The following is a 16,662-nucleotide window of genomic DNA, read 5'->3' as shown; positions in this document are numbered from 1 at the left end:
AAAACAGCTCAATGAATACAAATTCTCACAACACGTTAGAACATCGGCTCTTTAGAATCTGTAATACATCAAGCAACCAACAATGACAAGAAAATTAAATGGAGTCATGCTGGCGCTCGGCGGCCCCATATTTGCAACTATGTTCATGGCACATAAATGGCCCTTAATAACAAAGTAGCTGACAACGACTTTCTAAATTATGTGAAAGCATTTGACGTCATTCTCCTCCAGGAAACATGGCTAGAGGAGCAGGTACATATAGAGGGCTATACCTGCCATCATTCTCCAGCAACAAGGAAAAGCAAGTTCGGACAGTTGGCAGGCGGTCTGGCAACATACATTCAAATCTCAACCGTTGGCAACGTGCGGGGAATCACTACCAACTCACCTGCTATAAACTCAGTCGAGATCGCCCTAAAATTTGGGGGAAAAAAGAAAGAGATTCAGCAGATTAACACCTATATCAACCCAAAAAAGGAAGAAAGTAGAGGCAAAGCGCTTAATGGACCATCTGCATCATGTCATGACCTTACAAACTTCCCCAAGTGTAATTCTTTCGGGAGACTTCAATCAATGCATTTTGGGGTCATCCTTGAACTGCGACACTCAGGCACAGTCTTAGCATTGGAATATCCCACTCCAAATATTGGATTCTCCATCTGTGGCATCGTTCAACTCAGGCAACGCAACCTCTGTAATTGATTAAACGCTGGTCTCTCTTCCTCTATTTCATTATGTGCTGGGCTTTAACTTAGGGGACAAGGGAGACAGTGACCACCGCCCTCAAGAAGTCTCCTTGTGTGCCTTGGTGGACGTAATTTTTTCCAACCCAGCCGGACCACACGCCAGCCATACCATAAACCTCAAACGAATAAAAACCTCTGTCGCCAACAAGGCGGAGGTTCTACAAGCAGCTAAACTCCAATTAAACAGTCTACACTATCCCTCAGGTAACCCAGCAGAAGATTGGGAAAAATTCACGGTCAACTTTGCAAAAGAATATTCAACAAATGTATGGCATTTGCCATCCTCTAGCTTCGGGGTTCCAAGGAAGATGTCAAGCGCCCAGAAATCAGCCCAAAATATTCACAAAAAAGCAATCAATGAATCATTAAGACTGCTGAGAAAAAGCCCGGGGGATGGGGTATCCCTTGCATAGCTCCACAACCATCGGGCGGACCTCAAAAAACTGCACTGGGCAGTAAAAAAATCCAACGAAGAGCAGTTCTGGGCGAAACTGTACCACAATTCTACTGAGAACAACAGTGCCCAATTTTGGGCTACAATAAATAAAATGTTAAACCCGAAGAACAGCGGAATAACATCTTACATAGCTAAATCCTCCTGGGAATCTTTCCTGGATATTCATTTCAACCAACAGGCCGCTCCAACATGTATGAATCAGGTCGTTCCTGTGGGCTAACTGTCACAAACAACTCCGCCATGGACAGAAGCTGAAGCTGGAACCGTGGCAGTTTTACTAAAGAAATTAATCTCTAAGGGAAGGAAAGATGGCGCAGCAGGGCCAAATGGAATTCCCCCGGCCATCTTCAAACTGGAGCCAGAATATTGGGCAGAAACGCTGACCCCTCTATATATGTCTGTCAGCCGATCTGGATGCCTTCCTGCCTCTTGGAGGGGCTCAATTATTTCACCTATTTATAAGGTGGGCGACAGATCCTTGCCAAAAAATTACCGCTTGATAGCACTCCTAGATATCAAGGCCAAATACTTTGCGGGGCTCCTACTGGCCGAGCTACGTGAATGGGCCAAAATCCGCAACTTAATTCCATCAAGTCAAATTGGAGTCTGAGAAAGACACGGGAACAACAACAAACCTGCTCGCAATCTCACAACTTATTGACAAGGCAAGGATGTCTAAACAAGCTTTACACCTTTGCTTTGTGGATTTTAAGGCGGCCTTCGACAATGTCAACCAGGCCAACCTTTGGGGAAAACTGGCCTCTTGGGGGATCCCGGGACCGTTGTAAACCTTCTGATTGAACTGCACACCAACACGTGGGTTCAGGTAAAGCTCGGTAATGGCACACATCTCTCTGGGCGGATTCCGACCACAAAAGGCCTAAAGGAAGGCTGTGTTATAGCGCCGACCCTTTTTAACTTATTTACAGCCGACCTGCCACCTGCCCTAGAAGCCTGTAATGTGCACGCCCCACGAATGGGGGGCAAAGCGCTGCCTAGCATATCCTATGCTGACAACGTGGTCTTGGTGAGCCACACGAAAGTAGGTCTGCAAAATCTGATCAATACGCTACATGGATTTGCTGAATCTAACCTACTAGAAGTAAATACCAACAAGACCAAAGTTCTGTCTATAACTGGGAACAAACAACAACATACTTGGTTCCTCAGAACAAAGGGTCTTGTAAATTGCTCGAAATATAAATATCTCGGAATCTTGGTTGATAAAGGAGGTTGCTTCTCAAACCAACTAGAGGCCATCAAGAGGAAAGGGATGCTGGTAGCAACCACACTCAACCAGCTAAAGGCAAACTTGAATGGCCCTAGATTATTGCCACTGCTTTGCGTGGCGCAAGTTAAAATAGAGTCATCTTTGACTTATGGCAGTGAGGCTCTAAGAGGCAAAGACGCGGAATTACTGGATATAACCATTGTAAGAGCCTATCGACTTCTTTTTAACCTGCCAACTTACACCTCACAAGCCCAGATCCGATTAGATTTTGGATTGACCAGCCAACTGCTTGCAAGAAGAGGGTCTTACATAAAGTGTTGGCATAAAATGAAGAACGCACCGGAAACTACACTGAATCACCAGCTCTGGCAAGATTTAAGCAACTCCTCCTCTAAAACGCCAGCAAAATCATACTTAGAGGAGTCTTTGACTGCGACAAGTCTGAAAGATTTATGGGAAACTCCACTACCACATGCGCAATTTAAGCGGGTAGTAAACAAGAGCATAAAAAGACAATCGCATGTGGAAGATAAAGCTACCTTTTCCCGCAGGCGACATGCCTGGATGACTCTGTGTACATACAAACTGCCGGGCCTTCAGGCATATTTTGGTCTTGGGTACAGCAGGAAAACGAAAGAAGCCTTTTTAAAGCACAGGTTAGGAATTCTACCATCCATATCTACAACCGTGGCTGAGAAGGGCTTGCGGAACAAAATGTAGGCTGTGCGGTGCAGAGAATGAAGATTTTGTACATGTGCTATGCACCTGCCCGATGATGAAAGAGGAAAGGGTCGCCCTGTTAAAAACTTCCTTTAACTAACATAATATCCGCACACGCAGACAGGCAGTCCTGGCCTGCTTCAATCCGGGCCTTCCGCATTTAAATGGGAAGTTAGTGAAATTTTTGAAATTACTTGAGCGGAAAGTAACAAGATCATGAACTTGGCCCTGACAAGATCGACTGCCGCTCGCAGCCGCTTTCTGGGAGCAAGGAGGAAGGACTCTTAGGACTCTGGGCTGCTGTTGTGCCCCACGGAGCCTGCACTTTTCAAGGAAGTTTACCGCACCTACCGGAGCACGCTGACAGGGGCCGGGACTGCGAGAACTAGGGATCAACGCGCCCAGTGAACGCAGCGCACCTGATGTCTCTTCCCGCCCCCTACTCCTCCTATTTGACCACGCCTTGGTGTGCGATCGCGGGACACGCGCGGGACTCAGCACGGGGCTAAGCCCGGGCCAAGGGCGGGCCCGTTTGTGCCCGTTCGTGACCGGATTTGACGGGACCAGGGCCCTCCCTATTGCTTCTGCCGCCTTCTCCTGTTATTCCTAGTGTGGGGAAATGTCCTGTCGCGAAACCAGGAGCAAGTCTTCCATAGCTGGAGGGGCCATTGCCAGAGGTATGGAGAATTTTTTGATTAGAGCTAATACCTTAATTGACACTGAAATAAATGTCCTTGAAAAACGTTTATCTAAGGAACGTTTATCTAAGGAACTATCGGCTTTTAAGAGATCCTCCCTTGGAACATTAGCCAATGACAAAACTCTCGAGCAGCCCACCGAGTCCATTAATAATGCTGCGGTTGGCCTATCTTCAACATCTACGGAGACTAACCCGGGGGCTCTCGACTTGGATATTCTGGTCAACGAAATTCTCCCAGAAATTGATATGGTTCTTGATAATAATGTGTCCATTTCTTCTGACCCCGTTGTTACCCGTGACATTATGCCAAATGGGGTTAAAGAAGGGGCCACAACTAAACGCAAAAGGCCCTACAACACGAAATCGGGTGGAAAATCTAAAACATCCAAGCTTAAACATGATACCCCCAACCTCACACTAGGTTTATCCCAAACCCTATCTAGCATCGACTTAACTTTAGAAAACCTGGGAGCTCTTTTAAAATCACTTTTATTTCCCTTAGAGTCGAAAATGGAACGCATAGAACTCCGTCTTACCAATATTGAGAAAACCACAGCTGCCATATTAGCTAGATCCCCTAAGCCTAATACTCTGTGTAACCCTCAATTCACTCCCACTGTCCTAGGTCCTCCTTTAGCGAATGACGCCGCTCCCCCTTTATGTCCTCCAATAGGCCATTTAGCCCCTACTCATCATAGCAACATTAATATTCCCCCTTTGCTACCTGTAGGACCTGCCCAATCTATGGCCACTTCTAATGGGGTAACAACCGACGGCCAAATAGTTTCCCCAGCACCCGACAAGATTGCCCTTAGACCACGCAGACCAGACCTGCCCCCAGAAGCTAACCGATTCATGGTAGTCTTGGCCGGAGCTCCTCCACTGGAAGCTGGTGAAGCCGAGAATTTTCAATCCCTTAAAAGTAAAGTTGTTAGATGGCTGAACTGGAATAGACCTCTACCAGCCCACCTTCACAACGGAATTATCATGGTTAGAAGGGTGCCTTGGCTGGGCAAAACTAGAAAGTCTATTAATGGGGACTGTATTACGGTCAGTTTCAGAGACCCTAGAACGGTCTCGCACATTTGTGCAGGTTTTAATAGATCCTTCGATTCCACCATCCAGACGCTACCAGTGTCTTTTTTCTTTCCCCCCAAACCCCTGTACCATGATCGAGGTCGAGACAATTGGACTAGGGTTGAGCGGAGGGGCAGATATCAAAGGTTAGATGCAAGACCGGTTTTGTTGCCTCCAGAGACCCCTTTTTGTGACTTTAGCCGATTTAGCTGTCTCAACGGTCTAGATGGAGTCGACTGACTACCTACGACTCATGTCTTAAACCCACCCCTCCCCGATACTGGTAATAGTTCACGAGATGCTAAGGGTAAAGGTATACCAAAGGACTCAGCACCCATAATGCCTCCTACCCTTACACATTTATTATCCCGGGGCGCAGACCCCCATGCTACACCCCACCCACCAGTATCTATGGTCACCCCTGTTGAAACCTTGCCGTCATTAGGATTCACTAGTGTCACCGAGTCTACTGAACCTACAACTTGTACCTCTGGCTTCAAATTTGCTAGCTGGAATATTGCTGGCTGGAGTCGGCAAATGTCGTCCTTGGGTTGGAGTGAATCCCTTTCCCAGTTTGTCGTCTTATGTTTACAAGAGACTTGGGTAACAACTGATATCACTTTCGATGGTTTTGAGTCATATAACAACCCGGCACAAAGGTCCAACATGGGCAGGGCTAAAGGTGGGCTTGTAATCTTACTTTCTATGAATCTTCCTGTTCGTGTGAAATTGCATCAGACTGTGGGCTTTCATTCGCAAATCTTAAGTTTGGAACACAAAAGGGGTCATGAAACCTTGCTGATCAACCACTATAATAACTTGTTTGATGCAACAAACACTTCAGTCGTGGATGAGCTCGATCTAGCGGTGAGGAATATCTGTAAAGATGCCCCTGGGTCATTTGATATCATTTGGGGTGGGGACTTCAATATTCGTACTTGCCCCCACTCCTTTACAAAAGTATGTGGGTTTGACGGGGATGATGGGGAAAACCGGGCACATTTTATACATACACCTTATGGTGACTCCCTTAATTCCCTTATGCTTAACCTTGATTTACTTATTCAATACCCGGCTACAGACAATGAGGGTAATATTGTAGCAACTTTTGTAGGAATGAACACAGCCTCTGTTATTGACCATCTACTGGTATCTGTACATACTGCCACACTTTGTTCGGTCCCGATTGTTGTAGATTTTGGCAGTAGCGACCATAATGCCATCACTATGTTGACATCTATCTGGGGGTCCCTGGCAAATGTTCAGCGCATGATAGTAGATGATTTAATCCCCTGTAGGCAGAATGGTATCCGTATCAAATGGTGTGGGGATAACTCAGAGAAGCTGCTGTGAAAAATTGTGGGAGCGGGGTTTGAAGCGATACTTAAATGCTTGGACTTAGATGCTTCCCCTCAGTGCATTATTGCTGATTTTGAGGAATTGGGCACCATCATAAAAAGATCCCTCACCATCACCAAAGGCATATCGAAAAAGGCAGCCGTGGGTTGGTTTGATAGTGCTTGCACTAAATCCCTTCAAGAACTTAAGCGGGCTCTTTCTAAACAACCCAGAGACAGGGAGGCCATTACATAGCTCAGGTTGACATATAAAAAGCATCTTACCTGTAGAAAACAAGAGCTAAGGGAGCTTGCCTGGGATAACTTGACTAAAGCAGCAGTACTGCGTGACAGTAAGCTCTTTTGGAACACGGTCAATAGTCCCTTTCTGGTAAAGGAAGATTTCCCAATACTATCAGCCCAAGTTAGTGAGGAAAACTGGGTACAATATTTTACAGAAATTTTTGACCCGGCCAGGGAGGATTGTGCCAGCTCTTCTGCCGCTCCTTTTGAACCTAAGCTACCCCTGGAGATTACCCTCCAAGAAGTTGAAATTGCCATTAGTAAGAGCAAAGGGGGGAAGGCACCGGGACCAGATGGGGTCCCGGTTGACCTGTATAAATCCAACCAGGCCCTTTGGAGCCCGCTCCTGACTCAGGTGTTTAATGCATCAGTCAGGGATAGTACACCATCTACTTGGAGTGAATCCATAATCCTTCCGATCCATAAGAAGGGAGATAGAGGAGAGGCTAGGAACTACCGCCCTATCTCCCTTCTGGATTCCTCACTTAAGATCATGAGCAGGGTCCTACTAGCGCGATTGGAGGAATGGGCGGAGGACAATAAAATTCTAGCAGAATCCCAATTTGGTTTCCGCAAGGGTCTTGGGACAATAGAGCAGTGTATCAATCTCGACCTCATTATAGGGAAATACACCAAAGCGAAACTGGGCTCATTATTTCTCTGTTTCGCTGACCTCTCAAGTGCTTTTGATCTGGTGGATCATACCTTGTTATGGTCCACTCTACTCGAAATGGGAGCCCCCCAGCAATAATACACTTCCTGGCCAGATTATATAATAAACTTTCAGCCCAGATCCGCTTTGGTCAGGCAGGAGAATGTACTAAGAAAATTAGGGTTAAATCAGGCATAAGGCAAGGCTGTGTGTTGGCCCCGTTACTTTTTTCCCTTTTTATAAATTCTATGGAGTCCGAATTGAAGAGGGTACAAGCAGATTCCCCACAGATTGATGGCCATCCCGTCCCGGTTCTGCTATATGCAGATGACGCGGTCCTTCTCTCGAGAACTCCGAATGGACTCCAAAACCTCATGAATTATTTTTATGATTTTATCCAGGGGAGAAAATTAAAAATTAATAACTCCAAGACTTTCATTATGGCTTGTGGGAAACAGATGAAACTTTTTAAACTATTCCATTTTAATGAACACAGAATAGAGGTAGTGGATACATTTTGTTATCTTGGCATAACTTTTAATAGTAGAGGGACATGGGCAACTGAGATTTTAAACGTGAAGGCCAAGATGGGCAAAAGCTCCTCAGGAGTATTTCGCTTTGCATCTAAATTGGGCAGTCGTCGCATCCCTGATATGTTAAACATCTACAGGCATAGATGTGCATCTATTGCCCTATACGGCTCAGGTGTATGGGGCTACTGAAACCATGGGGATCTGCAAGTTACAGAGAACCAGTTCCTCAAAAGACTTCTGTGCCTCCCCTCTTCGGCATCTACCGAACTGAGTCATAGAGAGGTGGGGCTGGACTATGTCACAGATTTATTGGGCTTGAGACCCCTTATGGTTTGGAGGTCAATTTGGGCAAAGGACGAGACAGGATTCACCAGGCGAATCATCTTAGACTGTCTCCGGTTGGACAATGCCCGTAAGATCCCCTGGGTAAAATATGTTCTAACATCTTACAATGAAATCTTTAATCTGGACATTTTTGATGACCCTTTGAGCGCTGTCATTGTACCTAAACAGGAGGTAAAAAAAATGTTCTGGGGACCAAATCTAATTTGCGTAATGTCCAATGTAACCACTTTTCAACTCATGTTTTTTACCATTCTAACATGATGGTTGTTCAGGGTATGCCTATGTATTTAAAAGTCATCACCAAACAATCTCATCAGTTTGTTCTCACTAGGTTGAGATTAGGCATAGCCCATAACCTGGTGGCTTTCCCACAGATGAAAATTTATAGCCCAACCCCATGCCCGTGTGATGGCACAACCATGCAAAGCACATTTACTTTATGCTTATCTGTCCTCTATATCAGCACATTCGTTCACATTATCTTAAACCTGTTTTTAAGAAATATTCTGTGTACACTACTGCTCAAGCCATGAAACTTCTATTTGCACTTGATACTCTGGATATCTGTTTTCTTACCGCTACCTTCATTCTAAAAGCTGTGTCCCATAGAAAAAGTCTGGTGTTTTAAGTCTGATCTACATGTTTATATTTGATTGTGCGGCCGATATATTTGTCTCCAACTGAGCTGCTCCATTTATTGTAATCTATGCCGCTTGTTGTGTATTTTATCCTGTATTTATAACACTGTACGCTTTTATGATTGTTTAAATAATCGAATAAAGCTTTGAAATTTGAATTTGACTGAACTATGCCCAAGACAAGATGAAATGACCAACGCTCACTTCCCACAGCATACCGTTTTTAGCATTACTACTATTAATAACTAATGTCTTTCTGGGTTTTATAAATAACTTTTTGCTCTTATAATCTTTTATCTGATGATATGTGTTTTAATGTACTTTTGTAATCGTTTTTATTAACCTGAGACAATAAATTTCTTACCTGTGTCAGTTTCTTTTTCTGTGCCACAATATGGATCCTGAACGCTGTTGAACAATGACAATTAATCAGCTTTTCACAGCGACTGGGTCAAATACCTCTCTCAAAATTTCAGGGTTCAAGTCCTCATGTAGGTGACATTAGGAAAGATTTATCAAACTTGGGCATTATCTGCCTGTGATAGGGCTTCTCCGATGATGACTGTGCAGCAATCATGTCCTCTGATGGTCCCGAAGGCCATCAGGGAGCGGAAAGCCAAGTTATTTTTCGCCAGACGGTCTAATCTTTAATGAAGGGGCCCTCCAAAAGGTGATCTCCTTTGCCCTACTGTCTCTAGACTGGTTTTATGATAGTATGTAATCAATCAACGTTTTTGCAGTTTTAGGATTAGCAGATCCGTGGCCTCTCCTCCTGTAAATACACTGACTGAATGAATAAATATTTATAACCCAATACAGCCACCCAACTAGAGTGTTCTGACACTCTAATCCGACTATTTTTGTTTTACTTGGGGGTATTAAAATAACCAGGACTTAATTTTTTGGCAGACAGAAAGCTATTTCATCCCATATCTATTACTTGGAGGAAGAATGTTCTAAAGGTTTGCGGAAAGATGAGAGATGGATCCACTCTGCCCAACCGTCCTCTACCTCACTTCCTGAGGTTTAGTGTTAAGTCAGGCAGTAGGGAGTGATTCAAGATAGAATCATAGAAGGACCATTGTCATTCTTGGTGTTTTATGACAAGTGCAGAGCGTCTTAAAAATCATCCTTTTCTTGAATTTTTCTAAACCAGTGCTGGCCATGGATATGTCCAAAAATAAAGTGATGAGTGAGGATTCCCGGCAGAGCTCTGGCAAAACTGTTCTGTTGGCTAATTTGTTAGCAGGGCCAAGATGCAAAGAATTGCAGTAGTTTAGACCAGAGTATTACCTCCTGTTCACTATTTGACGATGTTCAGTAGGGAGCCTCTTCAGTACTTTACACAGCAACTGCAGATAGGCAAAACAACCAGAGGTCAGGTTAATTATCTGCAGAACAAAAATTATGATAAAGTTGACAATAAAGTCGAATGTCTTGACAGTAGATGTTTGTGGGAAGCTGGCACGGTTCTTCTTGCCACCAATGAGAAGTCCAGATGGAGCTGAGCCCACCAAAAATTAGAACCTGTTTTATCGCCTTTCAGGTTTAAAGGATGTTCTGCTATCTAGCGATTTCTGACACAAGATCCAAATGGTCAGTGGTTGCCTATTATGCTTGTCTGAAAGAAATGATCTGTCTATTCTGATCATATGATTCCAGATGAAGATAAGAGAGTGAATAAGATCCATTAAATGGGAAACTAATGCAATCCAGTACATAAGATAATCAGGAGAAAGGAGGAAGATGGACAAATTAAGATCAGAAAGAAAAACTGTGCAAGGGCCAGAACTTGAGTCTCAAGAATATACACATGTTGTATCAAAATAGTATGTGAACGAATCAAATGCTGCACTCAAATCAAAAGGAATAAGTGCTGGTTTTCCACCTCGATCAAGAGTCTCACATAAAGATCCAAATAAGAGTGCCAGTTCTGTGTTATGAAATGCTCCAAATCAAAATGTAGATGGGTCCTGCAACTCTTATGAATTAATAAAATGAGAAATGTGTATTTTGAGATAATCTAAAATTTTAGAATGGACTGGCTGATAAGAAATAGGCCGAAAACTGCAGAGAACCAGTAGATGTGCTAATGTTTTTTGAGTAGAGGGACTAACTGTGCATGCTTCCAGCTCTAAGGAACCAGAGCAGTGCTCAGAGACCTATTAAAAGAGCATGTTCGAATAGGTGCACCTTCATTACACACTAGGTATAGAATGTGTTGCAGGCATGGATCTAGATGTGAACCAGAGTTTGTTTGACGAAAAGGTTGCTCTGTCCTGTAAATAGAGGACCACTCATCCCACTAGACAAAGAAGCACATTCTGTTGTTAGACTTACTGAAAGAAGTAAAAATGAGAAGTAAGTGTTAGCCCTGGCATCCTTGGTCTGGTTGCCCTATCCTTTTTGCCTTCTGAACTCCTCACTTTGCCGACTTCGTTTTTGCTGGCCTTAGGACTCTGCTTACTTTGCCAATTAGCAGTGCTAAAGTGCTTGTGCTCTCTGTGTAAAATTTTGTGGCATAATCAGCTTATACCCAATTGGAATCTTTTATTTACTTTTAAGCCCAAGTAAAGTGCACTACATTTGCCCAGAGCCTGTAAATTAAATGTTACTAGTGGGCCTACTGCACTGATTGTGACCCATCTCCTCCCCACTTAAGTAGCTGTTTAAACATCTCGGGTCTACCATTGCAGAGCCTGTGTGGGCAGTTTAAACTGCCAAGTTGACCTGGCAAAATTAACCTTTTTGCCAGGCCCAACCCTTCCTTTTTTTTTTTGATCAAATTTGTTTTTATTGGGTTCAGCCAAGCAATACAACACAATTTGTAATACAATATGACCTTTCGCTCCACTCCCTTTCTGTTGTACCACAGTCGATGCAGCGACCCTGTGTGTGTGGGTTTCCTTGATGTTCCCCATAGGGAGAGGATGTGTTGTGTTGCAGCTCCTAATGCCAGTCCCATCTGCTTTCCCACGATGGATTTGAGTGGGAACATGAATCTGTTGGGGAGGCCGAGGATCGTGTATGCCGGGAAACGGGGAAGTTCCGTCTCAAAATGTGCATCTATGTCTTTGAGTACTCCCTCCCAGTATTCCTGCACTTCCACACATTCCCACAGTATGTGTATCATGGTCCCTGTTTGTCCACACCCCCTCCTACAAGCGGGATCTCTCCGTGGGTTACTTTGATGTAGGTGTTCCGGTGTTAGGTGCCAGTAATAGGCCACTTTCACCGGTGATTCTTTGCTGGCTGTGTTCCTAGCCGTGTGGTGTGCCCGGTAGTATATGTCCTGCCACTCCTTGTCGGAGAGTGTTCGTCCTAATTCTTTCTCCCACCTCTTTTGACTTGCTGATCTCATTGTAGGCGGAGGGGGGGCTAGTAGTTTGTAGAGTTCTGTGATGGCCTTCGAGTCTTTGGATTTAGTGAGGAGCCATTTTTCATATGGAGTGAGGGGCCGGCCTACTAGGGGTCCTATGTCTTTATGTGTGAGCCAGTGCCTCAACTGAAAGGACTGAAATCGGTGCGGCTTGTCAAGTCCATACGTTTCCTTCATCGTGTCCAACGTCATAAAGCCCTGCAGGTCAAATAAGTGTCCTGCGGAACAGCATTCAATTTGACGCCATTGGGGAAAGGAGCCGGGAAGTACCCCAGGGGGAAACGCCGGGTTGTCCAGCAGGGCCATCATTGGTGATGGAAAGGATGTCAGACCCTTAGGGACCACTACCGCGTCCCATACCTGGAGAAGTGTTTTGGTGATGGGCGACTTTTTAAGGTAGGCTAGTCTGTGTGCCCGTGCCAGAAAGGGGACCCTCCACAGCGGCATGCCCGCCATCGCCCTGTCCTGAAAAAGCCAACGCTTTTCGGAGAGTGGTCGGGACCATTCCAGAAGATATCTCATATGTGCTGCTTGAAAATAGTGCTTCAGGTCAGGTACCCCCTGTCCACCCTCCTCCGTCGTTCTTGTGACCAAGTCGCGTCAGAGCCTGGGACGTTTGTTTGCCCAGATAAACCGTTGTATGGTGTCTTGCAATTTTTTAAGCATGCCCGGGGGGGAGTGACTGTGATGGTCTGGAACAGGTAGAGCACTTTCGGTAACAGGGTCATTTTGACAGCGGCAACTCGGCCCAACCACGAGAGCGGTTGTTGCCGCCATCTAGATATATCTCCCTGCATGCGGGTCAGGAGTTTGGAGTAGTTGAGCTCAACCGTTTGGGCTGTGGCGGGAGTCAATTCAATTCCTAGGTATGGCAATGCAGTTTGCACAGCCAGCCCCCCTATGTGGAGCGTACCTCTGTGGGCCTGGCGGGTATTGCTGCCCAGGGGGAGAATAACAGACTTTCCCACGTTCATCTTAAATCCAGAGACCGCCCCAAATCGCTCCATCTCTGTCAGGAATGCCGGTATAGACATTCTGGGGTTATCTACCGCGACTAGAATGTCATCTGCATAGAGACTAATGGTCTGCTGCTCCCCTCCGAATTTGATGCCCGAGATGTCTCTGTTATTCCGAATGTGTTGGGCGAATGGCTCTATATAGAGGGCGAACAGCAGCGGCGATAGCGGGCAACCCTGCTGGGTGCCCCGCCGAATTTCAAATGGCCTGGAGCATGCCCCATTGACTTTAATCGTCGCCTCGGGAGACGCTTAGCAGCTGGCTACCCAGGATCGGAACCTATCCCCTAGGCCGAATATCGCCAGGGTGTTATCCATATATTGCCAATCCACTCTGTCAAACGCTTTTTCAGCGTCAACTGATAACAGGGCCGCATCCGAGGCGTTGAAGTGTGCTTTATCTATTATGTGCATCAGGCGTTTAGTATTGTCCGCACTCTGCCTGGTGGGTACAAAGCCCGCTTGGTCTGGTTCTATTACTCCCGGCAAGCAGGGGCCGAGTCGTGCAGCCAAGATCCCGGTGAACAACTTCAGATCTATGTTAAGGAGTGATATTTGACTGTATGCCGCACACCTAGTTGGGTCTTTGCCCGGTTTCGGCAAGACAATAACGTCAGCCTCCAGCATCTCCTGCGGGATCGAGCCTGGACCATGGAAGGAGTTGAATAGCTTTGTCAATACCGGCGCTAGCAAAGGGCAGAACGTTTTATAGAAGCCAGCGGAGAAGCCATCTGGTCCCGGTGCCTTTAGTGGTTTAAGTCTTGCTATCGCCGATATTACTTCTTCCAGGCGTATCGGAGCCTCCAATGACTGTACGCTAGTTTCATTTATGGCCGTCACGTCTGCGGTCTCTAGGTATGCGGTGCCAGCATTGTGTTCCAAGTCCGGGTGTGCTTCATAGAGTTTGGCGTAAAAGGCTCTAATGGCCTCCGCGATGCGGTCGTCCTCTTTAGCTTCCACTCCATCCTCTACGTGAATGAGGGGAATCTTGGAGCGGACTGTTTTTGCCTTCAGTTTGCTGGCTAACAGGCGACCAGTCTTGTCTCCCCCCACATAGTATGTGTGGCGGAGGCGGAGTGCTGCGTATTCCGCCCGGTCCAAATCCAGGCCCTGGCCGCCTTCAGTTTTCGCCAGATTCTCGGGGCCCCTATCCGGCAGTGAACTCTCTTTAGTTCCAACACCTGTTCCTTACGTCTTTCATTTCGCTCTTTGTTTTCTGCCGCCGTGATCGCCATTATCTCCCCCCGAAGGACCGCCTTTAGTGCTCCCCAAACTGTCATCTGAGTCACCTCCCCTGTGTCATTTCGGCTCAGGTAGTCAGTAATACAGTGGGAAAATTGCTTCATAACCTCTGTGCGGGTGAGTATGTTTTCTCTAAGGCGCCATCTGCCCCTGTGACCACGTGTGTGTGGGACATTCAGTCGAAGGACTACTGCATCGTGGTCTGACAGTGCCACTGCGGTGACTTCTACATCCTTCACCATGGGGGTCAGATCATCGGACCCAATGAAGTGGTCTATTCTGGAGTATGTGCGGTGCACGTGGGATTAGAAAGTGTACCCTGAGGCTGTGTGGTGTTTTTCTCGCCATTCGTCTACCAACCCCCTATCAGCTAGCCATTGTTTCACCGCTGTGGAGAGGGCCCCTGTGTCACCAGCTCTCCGCCCTGATCTATCCATCACATTGTCCATGACCAGGTTGAGGTCTCCCCCAATTAATATATGTCTAGTGTCCCCGGTTAGTGCGTCAGATAGTGCACCTTTAAGAAAGGCTTCCTGTTTGGAGTTTGGTGCGTAGAGTGACCCCACTGTGAATGACAGAGCACCAATCTGCACCGTGTGGGCCAGTATTCTGCCCTTGATTTCGGCCACTTTGTCGCCTACTCGCCCCTTAAAGTGCCTCGCTACTAGGATGGCCAGCCCTGCCTTCTTCTCAGTCGTGGAGGAGTAGTATTGGTGTGGGAAGGCCCTGGATTTCATAGGATGCCAGTCTTTAGCCAGCAAATGTGTCTCTTGGAGGAGACATATGTCTGCCCCAGAATGTTCCAGGACAGAGATGATCGCCCTCCTTTTAATCGGGTTGTTTAGCCCTTTTACATTAAGGGTGAGAATCTGGATGAGCTCCTCAGCTATTGGGAGGTGTATGCACTACCCGCTGAAGTCCTGACCTAGCACTGCCCCATACATTCCTGTTTATCGCTTGATCAGACCAAACACACCGAGTCCCCCGTCCCCCTTCCACCCTCACCTCCCCCCTTGCCCCGACCCCAACTTTGAAACCCCAACTGGTGAACATTGTCCCAGGCCTCTTCAACAGCAGTCCAGGCCTGTGGTATATTGTCTGGTAGTGGGAAAGCGTGTCCATGGCGAGCCTGAAGCCCCCCGTCCCGCCCCCAATGCTACTGAGAGGCGAATATGCACCTCCACTCTTGTGTGCTTATGAACCAGCATTGGTATCTTTGGAGACCTCCAGTATAGCTGCTTCATGTTCGCGCGCCACGATCTCGGGGTCCGGCCTGAACCCTTTCTTGGGTGAGCGTCTGCGTCTCACTTGTTGCCATTCGTCTCTCATCTGTTGTGAGGAGTATGGGCGGGAGGATCGCCGACCTGAATCATCGTCCGGAGCGTCCTCTTCGTGGGGGATGCCCAGAACTTTGCACGTATCCCTTAGTGATCTGATCTGGTGGAGGCCCCTTTCCACTTGAAAATCAGTCTGAAAGGGTGGCCCCAGGAGTACGGGACCCCATTGTCTCTTAGGAAGGTAGTTGCCACCTTGAATGTTCGCCGCTTCTGCAGCGTAATCGTGGACAGGTCCTGGAAGAGTGCGGGCGTGTGATCTCGAAAGTTAATGGGTCGCTGTTGTCGCGCTGCCTTCAAGATGCGTTCCTTAAGGGGTAATCCGGTAGGAAAGCCGAAATGTCTGGTGGAGTTGCGGGCGATCGGCGTGCTAGGCCCACCCTGCGGGCTCTATCAATTCGAATATCTAAGTCCTCGCCCTCTCCCAGTATTTCGCGGAACAGATCCTGCAAGTACACCGTGATGTCCCCCACTTCTGCTTTAGATGGCACATGTCGAACCCGTATGTTGTTTCGCCTGGAGCGGTTTTCCAGGTCTTCTGTGTGTGCCTATAGGTCCGTTTGCTGTTCATGGAGCCTGATGATTTCTTGCTGCAGGAGTTCCACCTCTCCACTCCTGGACTGCTCTGAGTTTTCGACTGCCGCTACCCTTTATCCTATATTATCTATGTCCCGCCGTAGGTCTTTGTAGCCACCTGCCATATCCTGCCTTAGGGTCTGAATGTCCTCTCTCAGAGATGCGAATAGGTTCTCCATGAACGATTTTGTTGCGGGAGCTTCTCCTTCGTCCATGTCTTTGTCTTGTGGTTGAGACAGTGGCGCTGATTTGTCAGGGCTTTTCTCTCCCTTGTGTGATCCCTTGGAGAGCATTTCGGGGATGGTGTGCCCTCCTCTACGATTCATGGAGGACATGTTTGGCGCTCTCCTGTTTTAGCGCAGCTCCGCTGTCCTCG

This window comes from Lissotriton vulgaris, chromosome 12, assembly GCF_964263255.1.
Source record: "Lissotriton vulgaris chromosome 12, aLisVul1.2, whole genome shotgun sequence".
NCBI lineage: Eukaryota > Metazoa > Chordata > Amphibia > Caudata > Salamandridae > Lissotriton > Lissotriton vulgaris.
The sequence above is the reverse complement of the archived record's forward strand: the minus strand, read 5'-3'. Positions refer to the sequence as shown.